Raw genomic sequence first — 18,325 nt, forward strand, 5'->3', positions numbered from 1 at the left:
TTGTACTGAAGCACCTGAAACCTCATTTTGCTACATAATGAAACTAAAGTTTCCAATTGCTGTGTAAATCATGTGTTTAGTAGATGAAATGCTCAGGAATCATTTTGCACTTGATATTTTCTAGATTACGAGTAGCAAAATTTTCTTCTTATAATAAGAAAGTAGATCTGTAAGCCACAAAAACTATGGAGCAAGTATGGCATATTGAGATGACACACAAGGAAAGGACAGGCAGCCAATAGGCACGATTCTATAAAGCACATATTTAGTCCTGTACACCATCCCCAGTGGAATCCTTTGTTCAAATGAAATCTTACATGAGCTACACTAGTTGATAAGGAAAGGAACATGAATGTTGCCTCTGTTTCCACAGTCACCTCGAAGGAGTACCTGGTTTGCCAGCCACGACACTTGACTGTGCTGCTTAACCAGTCTGCTTGCTAAAAACACAAGACTACAACATTTTCAACTGATTAAAAAATATAGGTCTGTAAATTTATAATCATACTTAGATTAGATCAACTTGGAAATTTATAAGGGCAATAATGGATGAAATGGGAAGTACTCACCCCATAGTCTATAATTAGAGTTAAATATAATACATGATTTAATTTATAATTGATATAATCCTTATAAAACTGCAACAAACCCTCAAATTACATATAGTGGGGTTCAAGTATTTCCTCCAAGCCTACCTTTATCTGACAAGTTTCACTGAGAAAGTTAGAAGGCAATCTAGGTATTCAAATTAGGAATAATTTCAATAGAATTATAAGTACATATGTGCATTAGAAGTGTTGAAGATATAAAAGTGATGGAAATGCTCACTTTGGTATCACATATATTAAAATTGGAATGATACAGAGATTAGCGTGGCCCTTGCGCAAGGATGACATGACAATTCATGAAGTGTTCCGTATTATTATAAACAAAAAAAGATGTATTTTAAAGTCAAGGAAGCTTGAAGTTTCTTTAGCTTTCTTTAAGCTAAGTTTCATAGAATCAGGAACTACCAGAACTGAAATAGAACCTTCAATGACAGCACCCGCCGCCTGCCGTTCTCAGGCAGGCAACTTCCAGCAGTTCTCTGAGAAATTCTATGAATCTCCTTTTGACATTTGCCTGTTTGTCTGCCTGCAACCGTTGCTGAAGAAAGCAGATTAGGTTCTACTTCTACCTTCCAAGTCCTGTGTGATGACTGTTGCAAATTTTGTATCTTTTTCTGCACTTTGAAAAATGTTTGTTGACTAATTTATCCAGAGAAACTTTCTTGGTCCTTTATGCCCTTTTCCCTAGATCTTAAAAGAACGGGGACTTGCCTTGTGCCATAATTGGTCATGATGGGGTTTTATTGGGGTTTTGTCGGCCCACGCTAGGTTTTATTGGGATTGTTCCATGTGTAATACATGTCCATATCAAACAATGGTTAGGCTATCAGGATACTGCCTATGAGAATTTTAAGAACTAAATAAAACTCATGTACCAGACACTTAATATACTGGATGTATATCTCTGGGCTTCACAATAGCTTATGTAATAATTGTTGGAGCTGGTAATTTTACCAGGCCTTTCTTGTTTCAAAGCCGTCTCTCTCTCCGCGTACTCCCAGAGGCACCGTATACAGTTTTTTGATCTATCAGATTACTCATCCAGGTTGGTATTTTCCCCATGGTGTTGGTAAGGGCTCTGAAGTTCAGAAAAATGACTTTTTCTTTTCTTCAAAGTTACCAGAGATGGTAAATTACATAAATTAGTTAAGGAATAGAACCTGGTTGCAGCCATTCTGAATTTTATTTTAAAAAACAAATGCAGTCAGGCATTTGTTTTTTGACAAACAAAAGTGGCTCACGCCTGTAATCTTGACACTTCGGGAGGCAGAGGCTGGAAGATCACTTGAGGTCGGGAATTTGAGACCAGCACGGCTAACATGGCGAAACCCCGTCTCTACTAAAAATACAAAAACTTCGCTGTGCGTGGTAGTGCGCCCCTGTAGTCCCAGGTGCTCCGGAGGCTGAGACAGGAGAATCACTTGAACCTGGGAGGAGGAGGTTGCAGTGAGCTGATTGCTCTACAGCACTCCAGCCTGGGCGATAGAATGAGACTTTGTCTCAAAAAAAAAAAAAAAAAAAAAATTGTAGTAGCTTCACAGACTGGAGTGGTATAAAAAGAAGATTTCAAACAGAGTTTGAACAAAATGGTCATATTGTGAGCCAAAAGAGAAGTAGAATATATTTTATCTTACACATACAAAAATGGATATTTAATACTTTGCTGTTACTCCTATCTAGACTATAAGATTAATGCCTATGGCTTAGGTGATATTTTGTTTCTTGCATTTCCTGATTCTCTTTTTAATCTTACTACCTTTCTTACCTGTAAGTTAGAATTTGATGTCACTTTTTCAAAATACTTATCTAAAATTACTACTGATTCCATTATACTTATGAATTCATATGCTTATGAATTAATATGCATATGCAAAACTATACCAGGCACTGAGAATACAATGCTCAAAAATATAAATATCAACCTTACCCTTTGGGACTTTACTTTCTGTTGGGAAGAAACAGAAAATAAGCAGACAAAAGAACAAATAAATATGTCATCACAAACTTTACAATTGTCTTGAAGGAAAGAAACATCACCTTTTCCTTTAAGGTAGCTAAATAGATTTGGGGGAGTAACTTGGGCTGAGACTGAAAAATTAAACAAGGGCCTAGAGGGGTTAAGTCTTATTTTCAGGACCTTTAATATCTGATTATAGGTATATTATAACATAGTTTTTGTCTATTTATGTGTAATCTATCATCATGTATTCTGTATATCTCTGATTGCTACGTAGAAAACAGATTTTAGAGGTAATGGAAGAAATGGAAAAATTAGCACTGATGGGCTCTTTTAATAATCTAGGCATGTCAGTCAGGATTTTCCAGGGAAACAGAACAATAGGACAGTAAGAGATTGCATGTATATGTGTGTGTGCATATGTGTGTGTGTCCCTATGTGTGTGTCTCTGTGTGTGTCTGTGTGTAATTTTAAGGAATTGGTTCATATGATTGAGGAGGTTGGCAAGTGTGAAATCTATGGATAAGGAAGGCTGACAACTCAAGGAAGAGTTGATGTTATAGTCTTGACTCCAATATCTGTAGGCAGGCTGTAGCAGGCTATAAATTTACTTAGAATTTCTATATTGTATTAATAGTCCAAGGCAGAGTTCTTTTTTCTTCAGGATACCTCACGTTTTGCTTTTGAGGCCTCCAACTGATTAGATGAAGCCTACCCACATTATCAAGGGCAATCTCCTTTACTTAAAGTCAACTGATTGTAAATCTTAATTGCATCTGTAAGACACCTTCACAGCAACATATGGACTAGTGTTTGAACAAACAACTGGGCAGTATTGCGTCACTACATTGACACGTAAAATTAATCATCACAGAGATTATGTTGGTGGGAACGCAAATATAGAGGAGATTAATTTGTAACATTTCAGACATATAATCTACAAAAACTTGGTGATGGATTAGACATGAGAATAAAGATGAGGGAAGAAATCAAGAATAGCAGGTCTTTCCCATGAGGAGTGTGTTTTAACAGCTATGATGTAGAAACAATGAATCTTTTCTAAATGAGATTCTGCTGACTTCAGCTCAAATAATATGATTGACAAGGCAAGATTACTTTTGTTACGCATTTTAAATGACTAAATAATCTGGAGAAGAAATTCTGTTTGTATCTGTCTAGTTATATTTGGCTAATCCTAATGTAGACTAAAAATTTGCCTTGCCTTCTCTTTCTCATCCAAAATAATTATATGCAAATAGTAATCTAGTCTTTATGCAATAATGTGAAATGGGAGGAAACATAGCCAAATATTTCTGGAAGGGATAGCCTTCAACTGTGCCAGGTACAGTGCCTCCAATTCTTTTATTGCTAATCATAGTAGGTCTCATCTTCTAATCAAAGCTTACATATGCTACACCAGGGAGTTTGGATGATATGCTAACTCAGTCTAATTTTACACAATATAATTCAAAAGCCAATAAAATGTAGCCTTGTCAGACACAAAAGTTTTACAGGGAAGAATGTAATATAGGCACCAAATGTTAAGTATCCTCTCTGCAGGTGGTTTGTACATTTCCTGTGTTTCCAATTTCTCTTTTCTTTTCTTAACCATGAAATTAAATAGACAGCTTTGAACAACTAAAGAATTGGCATTTTTTCAAAGCTGATTCATAATGCCATCTTTTTTCCTAAAATAGAATATCAAATGGGTGAATAGAAAGTCATTTCAGACATAGAGAGTTAAGAATTAAAAATGTAGTAAAATATTTTTCTAGATTAACTACTAGAGATTGATGAGTACTTATGTTTCATTTTACTTCAGAAAATGTTTGCCCTTTTATTTTATACGTTTATTATTATAAGTCACAATTGAAAGGCTTGATAATCCATAAAATCATATTTTCCAAAGTTAAATTATTAATTTTGCATATACTTTTGATTAGGTTTAGACAGGTTCCATTTATCTTAACTCATTAGTGTTATGTTAGTAGATTTTCTATGTAGATTAAACTTTCTCTGAGTAAATAAAAGTTTAGTGATTCTGATTTTACTTACTTCATAAAATTGTAATATCTATTATGTAAAAGGCATAACCTAAATGTATTAGTTTCCTGTGGCTTTCATGACAAATTGCCATAAATTAGGTGACTTAAAACAACAGAAATTTATTCCCTTCCAGTTCTGGAGGCCAGAAGTCTGAAATCAAGAGGTCAGCAGGGCCACGTTTTCTTTGGCTCTAAGAGAGAATCCATTTCCTGTGACTGTGGCATTCCCTTGTTTGTGACCATATCACTCCAATCTCTGCCTCAGTCTTCACATGGCCTTCTCTTCTTTGTGTATCTATTTAATCTCTCCCCATCTCTCTTTTACAAGGAGACTTGTGATGGGATTTAGGGCTCATTCACATAATACAGGATAATCTCCTTATATCAAAATCCGTAATCACATCTGTATTAGTCTGTTCTCATACTGCTAATAAAGACACACCCGAGACTGGGTAATTTATAAGGAAAGAGGTTTAATTACTCACAGGTTCGAATGGCTGTGGAGGCCTCAGGAAACTTACACATAGCAACAGCAAGAAGGGCTGAGCAAAAGAGGGAAAAGACCCTTATAGAACCATCAGATCTCCTGAGAACTCACTCACATCATGAGAATAGCAAGAGTGAACTGCCCCCATGATTCAATTACCCTCTACTGGGTCCCTCCCAAGACACGTGGGGATTATGGGAACTATAATTCAAGATGAGATTTGGGTGGGGACACAGCCAAACCATATCAACATCTGCAAAGACACTTTTAGCAAATAAGGTAACATTTATAGGTCCTAGAGATTTAAATCTGGACATATCTCTGCAGTCACCATTCAGCTCACTGCACCAGATAATACAAGGAATATGAGTGTAGATTAGACAGTGGCTTTCTTCTGAATAGATGTGCCAGTTTATTAAGCTTTATTTTGTTGTTGTTGTTGTTGCAATCCCATCCTTGTATACTATCTTGTGTTAACCTCGGACTAGGACTCTATAAACTGCATTTTCACTTTGCCAATTGACTCCCTGATAAACTCTAATAAGAAGTAGTAAAAGAAAGCTGGAAGCCAGAGGGAGGAAGAAAAGATGCTTCTTTCTATTTACAATTTGTTCCTGTTTTAGCTTTCTTTTCCTGTCATTGTCACCCTAACAATGCTTCTTCACCTAAGTGGAGACAGTTCATTCTAGTAGTAGAAGATAATACTGATTTTCACTTTTTCCAACATTAGTTAAATCAGACTCACGATACTCATCAGAGACACCAGCGCAAGCGGACTAAAGTCCTTCCTTGTAAGTCTGGGGTCCAGTTACACAGGGTTCCATCTCTGATCTCAGAGACATCAGTTATAGCTAAGCAGTGGCCCCTATTCAGAGGCCTGAGTTTCAACTTCACAGGACACTTCCTTTGAGCTTCTAAGCTTTAATATTTCCAAATATTTCCATTCTCCAACCCTAGGAATAGTAGATCCTTCCTGCTGTTGTAACCTAACCTCTGTGACATTTTAGTGTTTCTTCTGCAACACTTTAGTGTTTCCTGTGCCTTAGAATCTAAAATTCATATAAAATATCTTCAACAATAACTGCCAAAAAGGTGAAGAAGCAGTTACAGAGAAATCGAGGAGTAAAAGGATTTGTGTTATTGTTTTCTTCAGCTGGGGTAGGATTTAGGCAGGCATCATGATAACAGGTAGATGGTACTTAAGCAGGATCTTATAATTAGTAGACTCCAGTCTTCAAGAGATGCTAATGAGAAAGTGGAAGGGTATTTCTCAAGAAAATCTTACTGAAAGGTATCACAGTTGTTATGTTTCTCAAAATCCACTTAAATAACATTTAACTTTCTCTTGTTAATTGAAGGTCAAGTTATATATTCTTTTATAATACAATAAAGTCCTCAAAGAGAGTCATTTGCCTCTATGACAAAATAACTGCAGATAGTCTGCTACTGAAAACTAGAAAAGTGAATTAATACTTTAGTGTTTTGTTATTTTTCTTTTTGTTTCTGTATTGTTATTGGTTACTTCTAATTGATGTCATTGTGTCTAGCTGCTAGAACCTGCTGGTGATTGCTTCAGTTATTCAGTATTATTCCAAATCTCTTAAGGGACAGTCTGTTGGACTTTGTGAGTTATTTGCCCTTCCAAGGGCAAATAATTTTAATTTGATTGCAGTTATTTTAATTTGATTGCAGTGTTCAGGTAGCATGACCTCAGAATAAGTAGGAATGTTACTGTCCATAAATAAAGTCATCTTGATTGTAGCTCTCTTTCTGGTATAGGAGAGTATAATTTTAACTTTTCCTGTAATTCAGGAGTATTCATCTTAAAGTGATAATCAGAAAAATGTTTGCTGAGAGATCTTTGAGACCTAAATGTTTTTGGCTTAACAGGACAATATCTAAAGTTCTCTAAAATGAACACATGTTATAAGATCATAGAAAAAAAGATGACAGTAAACACTAGCTATTTGCTACTGATTGAAAAGCAATGAATTAACATAAGTGAATTCTGCCAGTAAGGTTGACTGAATTTGAGACCATAAAGCCAACTATATATCCACTCTTCCCCCATATAACATATGTGGTTTATTGTGTCCACATAGTCTCTTTTCAGAGATTGTAAATTATACTATGTATGAACTCTTGATGACTGAAACACAATTGGAGCTTGAAGGTCAAGGCAGCAAACTGCATCCTAAATTCCTATTTATTGATGATGTGTGGTACAGTTAGTAGTACACTTTGTGTTGCTACAATTAAAGATCTGTCAATGTTACTAATATACACTATTATTTTAGGATTCGATAACATGACCACTAATCTTTACTCTGAATTACATGATGAAAGGCCTCAGTGGTGGGAGGACATCTTCATGTTCTTTTAACAAGATTATAAGATATTTATTTGCTTTCCTTGATATGAAAATTCTAAACAATAAGATTTATGGTAAGCTAGACATAGACAGGACCTCTATACAGGCAGCATGCAGCAAAAAATGTTTGACTTATAAGAATGTTAAGAAATAAACTGCTGGCCGGGTGCGGTGGCTCAAGCCTGTAATCCCAGCACTTTGGGAGGCCAAGACGGGTGGATCACGAGGTCAGGAGATTGAGACCATCCTGGCTAACACAGTGAAACCCCGTCTCTACTAAAAAAATACAAAAAAACTAGCCGGGCGAGGTGGCGGGCGCCTGTAGTCCCAGCTACTCGGGAGGCTGAGGCAGGAGAATGGCGTAAACCTGGGAGGCGGAGCTTGCAGTGAGCTGAGATCCGGCCACTGCACGCCAGCCTGGGCAACAGAGCGAGACTCCGTCTCAAAAAAAAAAAAATAAATAAATAAATAAATAAATAAATAAACTGCTGTTTCAGATTTCCATTTCATTACCTATATTCATTTTAAAAGAAAAGGTTAGGACAAATTTTTTTTAAATCCTTATTTTTAAAAAATGTCTGGCTTATTCCTGCAACTCCCTTATCAGATGTCTATAAAGAGTTTACAGAGCCTAACAATATAGTAAAGTAGATATAAGTAGTTATAAGCCTGACTCATTGGTTTGTTTTCAGGAAAAAAATAATTCTGAATAATTTTTTTTAAGGAACTCAATTAGCTGTTTAGTTAAAAAATAGCCTGTAGTTGTGTAATCTGGACCTATTGATCTATGCTGTTCAATGTGGTAGCCACTTGCAATGTGTGGCTACTGATAATGTGAAATATAGTTAGTGAAAATTAAGATAAGTATAAAATATGCACTTGATTTTAAGCCATACTACCACAAAATAAAAATGAAGTGAAAATGTAGCATTAATAATTTTTATATTGATTCATGTTGAAATTATAATATTCTGTAAATAAAATAAAACTATGTCATGTATTTCTTTTTTATGTAGTTTAATTTCCTACTAGAAAATGTAAAATTACACATGCAACTTACATTATAGTTCCACTATACAGTGTTGCTATAGATGTTCCCAAATATCCAACATTTTTTCTTATACCCAATTGACTTGAACTGACTCAAAGTAGGATGTTGGGCTTATGATATGTCTAAGATATGATCAGAAAGTAGTAAGGCCTGTTTTTTTTTTTTTTTTTTTAAGAAATTCTCCATTACCCCAACTGTGGTTGGTAATGTTGTTATAGGTGTCTGTGATAGGGGATGGCAAATGTAGAAGCAGGAAGATTTAAAAAGGAAAAGTAAATATGGGAGTCCACAGGAGTGACTGTCTCAGACATTAAGTAAAACAAAACAAAACAAAATTCAAATTTAAAATGTTTGTTGAATGTAAATTCGTTCATCTGTCATACTTAATATAGAAAATGAATATTTTCTTTATCTTTGAATAATATTATTTTCAGATGAAATTACTTGTAATAATAGTTGTTACTCAAAATTCACCTTTTAGCTACTAAAATTCTGCAACTATAATCTGATTTCTCTAAAACCCCATTAAAACAAACAAACAAACAAAAACTCTGCTATTTGCTTCATTCATAAATCCTTTAATTCAGCAAACATTTATGTGCCTATCCTATTCTAGTCATTATGCTTGAAACTAGATGATCCAAAGGTAAAGTACTTTCTCTTTAAATTCTCATTAGCTGTTTCCTTAGCATTCTTTTGCTAATTTGCAATGTCTGTTCGCCTGAATTCATCTAAGTCTGTAATCATGGATGAAATTGCTTTGGGCACCCCATCAGAAAGAATCACTGAAATCTAACCCCAATGTGTTGTCACACACTACACAGATACCACAAGACTCAACAGAGAAGCAATAATGTGTTAACATCACAGGAGTCCCAGTGAGCTAGAAGAGTTGTAGCTGTGATTAGCCAGGACACTACCACACTTGCAGTATTAGTGGACAATAGCAAGTAAATTATATTAATAGAATTGAGTCATAAAGTATTTTAACTGAGCCAGCACAGGAACTTTCCGTCTTTTTCATCCCTTTATGTCTTACCGTGTGTATCTTTTTCTCCCTCACTTCTGTCTAAGAGTAAAAGTGATTTTTTCCAAAGCTAACTTGGCCACCCCTCTTTCCTCCTTCTCCTACCTTATGACCTTGCTCTACCAATTTTCAGAGCTCTTCTCACCTTCATTTCTACACATTATCAATCGTTCTGGTTGCTACAGTGATTTCTGCCCTCTGATTTGAAGACATACTTCCAAGGCCTGTCTTAAAACAAATCAAACATTCTCCCCTCAACTCTTTCATATTACTGTACTCTCCTCCATTTGACATACCTCCCTAGTAGCCTGTTCGCTGCTGTCTTTCATCCCGTGTTGCTCATTCATTCTTTAAGCCTGTAACATTGGCTCTCCTTCCCCCATCCAACATTCTAATTCTCTTATTGTCCTTATTTTACCAACAACTGCCATTCAGAAAACACAGTCTTTTTCTTCCCCCGTAGTCATTTGTTTGGACCTCTCTGAGCAATTCTTTTATGGAAACCATCGATTACCATTTTTAGTAAAGTGAATACAACTTAAAATCTGTCTTCAACTGCTTAATTTTATTTTAGCAGATTTCCCCTTTTATTTACCTGTTGCATTCCCTTTACATTAAGAAGCAGTTATCCCAAAGTCTGCATCTCGAAGACTGGACTTTGATCCCAATTTTGCTTAATAAAAATTATTCAAGAAATTTTATAGAAAGTTTGTCGATGATTAAGTCTCAATTCATGATTTTTTTCCCCTCTATCAAAAGGGGCAGGCATTTAACAGAGATACAGTGGATAAGAAGGGAATAGAGTCAGAGTTTATGAAGCACATATCTGAAGGTTATATTCTTTATTTTTATATTTTTGCTTTTGGAACAATGTCTTTATTATGCTCAGAAAATACCTGCTGGTTCAACCCTAAATTGCTACATTAAAAGAGACACAGATTTAAATGTTTAGGGTGGGTGGGTGAGTGCTTAATATCTATAATAAACTGACTCCATTGTTACAAAACACTCTCAGGCAACTATCTCATATTATCTAACTTGACTTTGAAAGGGAACCAGTGTCATGGAGTAAGGAGAAAAATTTATTTGCTGTCTTCTTATTGATGAAACTGTGAATTTTTGTCAGTTTGGGGTTTGCTACACTCTGGCAAGTTGGAAAAGGTCTATTGTATTGTTTCTTTCAGAAGCTTTTTTTCTGTCATCCATGAGTTTCAAATTTAGCTCCTGTTGGAATATTGTTTTAAACTAAATCCAAAAGCAGTTAAAATATTGAAATTAAAACCCTTTCAATAATGTACTTTTCTAAATCTTGACTCTACTTGTCAAGGGCTATGTGATGTTAAGCTAATCTCTCTGTATCCAGTTTCTTTCTCTATAAAATGGAAATAATAATAGTACCTATGACATTAAGTCATTTTGAGGATTATATGCATTAAAATATGCAAAATGCTTGGAATATGGGTAAGAATATACTAAATGTTCAAGTATTAATTATTACTTTTATCACTATTAATTTATGCAATCAAATTTATTTACTATCTACTGTTTAGATAGTAAATACACAATGTGGAGAAATACACAATGAACAAGAAACTCGTGTTCTTCAAGAGCTTTGCCAAGAAGAGACAAATATCTGTCAGAGTTACAAGAGTGTGTGACGAGTGGTATGATAAAACCATCAGCCTCTGTGGTTGCACTCAGAATAAATCAACAAACTCTGCCTAAGGTTGTTGGCAAAACATGACTAGTTGGACTCTGAACTGTGTTAAATTAGTGCTATAGTTTATCCAGACCACAAAAGTCTTTCCTTTCATCAGTATCTCTGAGAGTCAGTAGCTGGATCTCCTCCGATACTCCCAGTCAGAAAATGTAGAACTTTTCCTCAATAATTTACCATGATCCTTTAAAAATTACAAAGAATTTGCTTCTCTCAACCTAATGATGAACTTCAAGATACATTTTCTCTAATAGTTTAAAATACATTTAGCGTAATGTTTTCATATGCAGTCTATGTGTCTGTGTGTATACCACTACTATTGGCTGTCTGATTATTCTGACCTGCATACATCTTCTAAAATAATCTTTCTTCTTTGTGACTAACATATGTCTGGCTAGAAAACCAACACCTTCCTATCTTAAGCAATATAAAATTTAAAGTTATTTGGTGGGGCTGAATTACTAGGGATGTGGAGGAAGGGATTCATTCCCTGTGAAGCACAGTCCAGAGTGCCAGATAGATTTTTCCTGGTTTGGCCATAAGGATATATAGAGAAAAAAAGTAGCACTAGGGAAGTAGAATAGTTACAGGAAAAAAAGAATGGGTGGCATTTTCAATTAGCTAATGGCATGGTCAAATATAAAAGGGTAGCTAGTTTATTTGTATAGACTCTTACAAGGCATGATATGTACTTGGCCTAGAAGTGACCTATAGAAGTGGTCTCTCTCTTGTTACTGGAAAGTTCTTTTTGGACGAATTCTTTCCTGGGCAGGAGATGTCATCTGATAGTCTCACAGCTCTGTATTACAGTCTCACAGCTCTGTGTTACTAAGGCCAAAGTCAGTTGAGAATTACGGGGCTGTGGGCTTATGCGCCCAAGGAAGCCAAACGCAAACATCTCAAATAATAGCATAAGTAACACATATAAAGCTTTTTATTGTATATGCCAGGCACTGTGCTAAGCACTTTACATATTTCAGTTCATGTACTTATTATAAAAACCCTAGGTTGTAAGGACTAATATTTTCCATTTTACAAGTGAGGAAGAAGAGTTTCAGAGTTAAATAACTTTAATGTGCTCCAGATCATGGAGAGAGAGAATGGTGGTGATGGGGCAGGAAGCTTGCCTTGTAGGTGTAAGGGAGGCAAAATTTATTCTCTACCCTCCTAGGGCTTCTTGCTGAGTCTAAGAATTAAACTTACCTAAGGCAGATTAACAGGAGAAAAGCATACAAATTTTATTTAGTAATTTTTACACGTACATGAGAGCCATCCCACACACACACCAAAATGAAGACTCAAAGAAATGAAGTTGAATGCTTATATACTAGGCTGAACAAAGAATAGTAAATTGTGGAAAAGCGGGAAGACAGAGGAGTATGGGCTAGGGCAGTTAATTGTGGAAAAATAACTAGGAAGATAAGATTGGTTGGTTAGTTCAACAGGATTTATTTGTGTAGATTTTTGTCAGTCTCCACTTCCCTAGTGATAAGCATGTCTTTCACATAGGAATTTAATCTGCTTTCAGGAAGCAAAAGGAAGTTCAGAGTGCGCTTCTTGCATCTGCTGTTTTTCAAATGTTTTTTATTCTAAATAACAAATAGGCCAAAACAGCATGTTTGGGGGCAGTGCATTTTGATCTCTTACATGGGAAACAGCATGAACTGTACACTTAGATGAACATAATTTTGATACTGACCACTTAGTATTTTCTTCTTATTTTTCCCTCTCTCTGTTATTGATATTACTCTTTAGATGTAATTCACTTTTTTTCAAAATGTTTACTTCTTTAAGGTGTTCTTCCTACCTCAATAGGGCAAAAATAATAATGTATTTTTTATAGCATTAAGCATATAAAGGCATGATATGTACTTGGCCTAGAAGTGACTTTATGAACTTTGTTCAGTTACTAGAAAGTAACTTCTTTCTAAGCCCTATTAGGTATTCAGGTGAACCTCATACTATGCATTCAAGTAGGATAATTAGTGGTATGAGTAGTATTTCTGTAAATAAATTTTTATTTTGACAAAGGAAATTTGATGCAAATTAAGATTTGGGAATATAATGGGAATATAATGAAAACTAAGGTTTCTTGAAATGAAAAGAAGAATATGGTAATTTGAGAATATCAAGACAGGCTGCTGTGGAAATTTTCAACAACCTGTAAGTAATACAAGGTTTTCTATCTTCACTTTCATGCCTATAAACTATATTATCAGCCCTTTGGTCTCTTAGAACAGAAATACGTTTGTTTAGTGTGGAATGTCTTTTATTCTTATTGATTTTTATTACTATAACATGTAATATTTCATAGTATAATTAGCAGCTTACTGTTCAGTTATATGATTGGGGGAGGCAAAACACTTAGAATTTTTCCTCATAGTCTAGTGTAGGACTGATTAAACACAACATACTACACACACACATGCACACACACACAAACAGTATGTGTATACATATCACATATACAAATTTACATATACATGTATTTTTACATAAAATATATACATATATACACACATATCTCAAAAATGTACATAAAAATAGCAAATACTAAAGTAACAAGAATGGAAAAGAAATGGTTCCAAAATACTGTCAGACAAGATTTTTCTCTGAGCGGACACTTTATGTGTGAATAAAACCACAGGACGGCAAAGCTGGTATGGTTTATCCTCAAAGCCTTTATTTATTCAGAGCTGTTCAACAGTAGCAATAACGATTGTTGTCACTGTACCTCATCTCCATTTGGAAAGTGAAAAGCAATTTTCAAATTCCATTAAAAAAGATAAAGCAAAGTTTACCTTGCTACATGGAGTTGAATAGAGACATTCAATGAAGCCATTTTTTTAAAACTGTAACATGTCAAAATTTTAAGAATAGGCATCATTGAAAATGCTTTGTGATAAATATATCAATATCACAATTATTTGCTGTACTTTAAGGATTAAAATATCATTGTTTTTGTACCTTCCTTGCTATGTGTTCCTTGCCTTTGGGCTCAACTCTTTAATAACCTTATTTTCAAAAAGTACATGAGAGATTAGTGGTGAAGCTAATTACGTATTGCAAGTATCCAGCATACATTTTTCTGAAGAGTATTTTTTTTTTTTACTTTGAAATGTGTAATTTCAATTTGTAGTCAACACTTATTTTTAAGAGATTAAATATCTGAGAACTCAGTTAAAAATGAAACCGTAAATAAAGTTGAATATGCACTTGTTGGAAATTTATATCCTCCTACTTTCAAGTTAGTTCTCAAATTGACAAATGTTTTTAAAAACTATTCTTATTGTTTTTAATGGGATTTTGATGAGTGTGTCTAACATAATACACAAAGGCAAACCTATGTTATAAAACCATGTGCTGAATAACGATGTTTCAGTCACATATACTACAGCGGTCTCATAAGATTATAATGGAGCTGAATATCTCCTATTGCCTGGTAACATAAAGAACAATGCACGACTCATGTGTTTGTAGTGATGATGGTGTAAATAAACTTACTGCTGCCAGTCCTATAAACATATAGCACATACGATTAAGTACAGTACATGATACTTGGTGATAATAACAAACGACTTCAACCCTAGATTATGTATTTACTATTTGACACTTTGAATTGTTATTTTAGAGGGTGCTCCTACTTATAAAAAAATGTTAACTGTAAAGAGGCCTCAGGAAGGTCCTTCAGGAGGTATTCCAGAAGGCATTGTTATCATAGGAGATGACAGCTCCCAGTGTGTCTCTGAAGACCTTCCAGTGGAACAAGATGCGGAGGTGGAAGACAGAGATATTGATGATTTTGATCCTGTGTAGGCCTGGGCTAATGTGTTTGTATCTTCATTGTCAGCAAAAAAGTTTAAAAGGTAACAAAAATTAACATAGAGCTTTTAGAACAAAGATATTTAAAAAAAAATATTTTTTCAGCAGTAAAGTGTGTGTTTTAAGCTGTGTTACTACAAGAGTCCAAAAGTTTTAAAAATTACAAAGTTCATAAAGTAAGATAGTTACAATAAGCTAAGGCTAATTTATTATTGAAGAAAGAAAACTATTTTAAAAATAAATTTAGTATAGCCTAAGTGTACAGTGTTTATAAAGTCTACAGTAGTAATGTCCTACGGCTTCACATTCCTTTACCACTCATTGACTCAAACAGAGAAACTTCCAGTCCTTCAAGCTGCATTCATGGTAAGTGCCTTACACAGGTGTACAGTTTTTTTACTTTTTTTTTTTTGAGACAAGGTCTCACTTTGTCACCTAGGCAGGCGTGCAAGTGGTATGATCTGGGCTAACTGCATCCTTGACTTCCCAAGTTCAAGTGATCCTCCAAACTCAACCCCCAAGTAGCTGAGACTACAGGTGTGTGCTACTATGCTCAGCTAATTTTTGTATATTTTGTAAAGATGTGGTTTGTCATGTTGTCTAGACTGGTCTGGAACTCCTGAGCTCAAGCGATCCACCCACCTCAGCCTCCAAAGTGCTAGGGTTATAGGCATGAGGCCCCAGGTCATTTTTTAGTCTTTTATAGTGTACTTCTAGTGTGCCTTTTCTATGTTTAGATGTGTTTATGTATGCAAATATTTATCATTGTGCTATAATTGCCTACAGTATTCTGTATACTACAGGTTTGTACTGTACAGGTTTGTAGCCAATGAGCAATAAGCTATACCATGTAGTGCAGATGTGCAGTAGCCTATACCATCTATGTTTGTGTAAGTACATGCTATCACATGTTTGCACAATAATGCAATAATATAATGATGCATTTATCAGAGCATATCCCTGTAGTTAAGTAATATATGACTGTAGTTTAATTTTAAGCTATAGCCATTAGTACTCGTAGTCATGGCTAGATGGTCATATAAGTAAGTATATTTCTTAGAAAACAATATTGAAATCTTACTCAAATAATTATATGAAGGCAAAGAATTATCATACATAATCATTTATGAAAAATAAAACTATATAAACTTACATAACAGGCTGTGATGTCCACTAAAATTTTTATTAGCATATCATGGTATTTTTACAAGGTAGATTTTACATGGTATTTTTACAAATTATCTCCAACATCTCTAAATTATCTCTTTCTGAGGTAGGGAAGATAAAATATTCAAAATGATTCAAAATTTAATTTATATTTCAAAGTCTTCATGAACAAGAAAAATAGGTGGAATTCCTTAACTTCAGAGTTTCTTTTGTTTTATTGTAAGTATATTAGCCAAATATGCAGAAGACCATAACTCTGAAACTGTTCAATCACTCCCATTTGAATTAACTCAAAACTCAACAATCCCTTTGGAACTAAGATTGTTTTTGTAATTCTTTCATATCCCACATAGCAGTTGGTGCCTAATAAATACTTCATGAATGAGCTCTCAAGGTAATTATTTTTCCTTAATTTCTGTCAACTTCTGCTGTAAAATTCTTTCTAAATTTTCTTAGATATGATGAGAGTTTCTATGACTTTATTTGTATTAAAATGTAGACTCTTTTGGATATGTCTTCCCTGTGTTAAAAGTATTAAAATTCTGTCATCTAACCATCACATATGACTTAATCATCTTAATGTATTTTATACAATTGAGGAATCATCTCACAGACTACATGACATTTACATAATTTCAACTGAGAACATATTTTACTACTTTAGGCCTTGGCTTTTGTATGGCTCAGAATTCACTGAGTAATGTTGTTTTCAGGATATTGGATTAGCACGCCTGCCAGAACATTCATTAAGCATGGAACAAAATGTCAAGGTGACTTGTATCAAGACGTCTAGTACAAAGAACCCATTATTTTTATTCTTCTCTATTTAGGGTCATGGTTCCAAAGGGTACAGTTAAGAACTGCATGCATTATTTTCTGCGTATATTAAATATTAGGTTTCAAGAAAAAAAGGTGGATATAGATTAATAGAACTGAGCCCACAAAATAAAGTCAATTACTTTAAAAACTAGTATGTATTTCAGATAGTGACACACGTCTGACAAAAAGAGCCAAACATCCATGAAACTCAGCATTATTAATAAAAAATACAAATGCATTTTGTTTTCCTTAAGTGTAATTTAAGAAATTAATAATGGATTGAGCAGTTGTTTAAACACACAGTGACCACAGAGTCTAGAGCATCTAGTAAATAGGAAATGTAACAATTATTTAGTTGTCTCAGATTTCATAAACAGGAAAAGCGGGGATTTAGAATACAAAATTTCAAAAGACTTACTAGGATTGGCTAACTTAATTACCAACACTAAATAATTATGACTTTTTCTCTTCATTTTGATAACTTGGTTTATACATGCATTGATTACTTCAACAATCCTGTGCATTACTATCAAGAAAATAGGCTAGATAATCTTCAGTGAAGCAGGGTCTGTGAACAGGAGTTTGAGTAATGACAGACGTCTTTCTTTGGGGCCACAAACAGCCCCAGATCCATTGTTCATCTAGTACTTCAAGTCACTACCACCAGTTCATGAGAGTTGGAACTCAAGATGATACCTATGTGCTTTCTCAGTTTTTAGGAGTATAGTTTTGACTAAATACCGCCTGAAGAATAAACATCCTTTTATGTGACACAAGCAGAACCAGTAGATGTTTAGATGCTTGAAAAAGCATTTTATTTTAACTGAAACACACATTATGAATCGTTTGGTATAAGACAAAGAACTTTTCTTTGAGTATTGTTCTGGGAGTTGGAATTCTAGATTTACTTTCTTGTTTAAACAACACATTCATCTAACATTCCTAGTTTCAGTTTCTTCACCTCGGAGCAAGAAATAGGTACTTGCAATGCAGATTTTGTTCTACCTTGTCAATATACTCCTTTCCTCTCCTTATTAATAATCTTTTCAGTTATGTCTCTATGTATAATTGAATAAAATTTTCAAATTTCATCAGTTAATCTGTGTAAGTCTGTCCAAAACATTCAGGTTCATTTTCAAAAAGATAACTCTTTCCTTCACACTTTAACTATCACTATTTACATAATGTTAATTAAATCGTGTAATTTTGTGTATAATTACACATGTCACCAGAAGAAACTAGTTTGGGGGAAAA

The 18,325-nt window shown here is 34.5% G+C and overlaps 1 protein-coding gene and 1 long non-coding RNA gene across 2 annotated transcripts in view; one reads left to right on the plus strand and one right to left on the minus strand.

The window, feature by feature from the left end:
• The window catches only part of NAALADL2 (N-acetylated alpha-linked acidic dipeptidase-like 2), a 68,271-nt gene that overhangs the window by 30,916 nt on the left and 19,030 nt on the right, over nucleotides 1-18,325 (plus strand). The window lies entirely within an intron of this gene.
• Nucleotides 6,833-9,909, minus strand: LOC105539911. Its single transcript, XR_001006121.1, has 3 exons — nucleotides 9,843-9,909; nucleotides 8,529-8,741; nucleotides 6,833-6,919 (listed from the first exon to the last, which is right to left on the minus strand). It is a non-coding gene; the product is annotated as an uncharacterized LOC105539911 (long non-coding RNA).

The sequence above is a fragment of the Mandrillus leucophaeus genome, unplaced genomic scaffold (assembly GCF_000951045.1).
Source record: "Mandrillus leucophaeus isolate KB7577 unplaced genomic scaffold, Mleu.le_1.0 Scaffold211, whole genome shotgun sequence".
NCBI lineage: Eukaryota > Metazoa > Chordata > Mammalia > Primates > Cercopithecidae > Mandrillus > Mandrillus leucophaeus.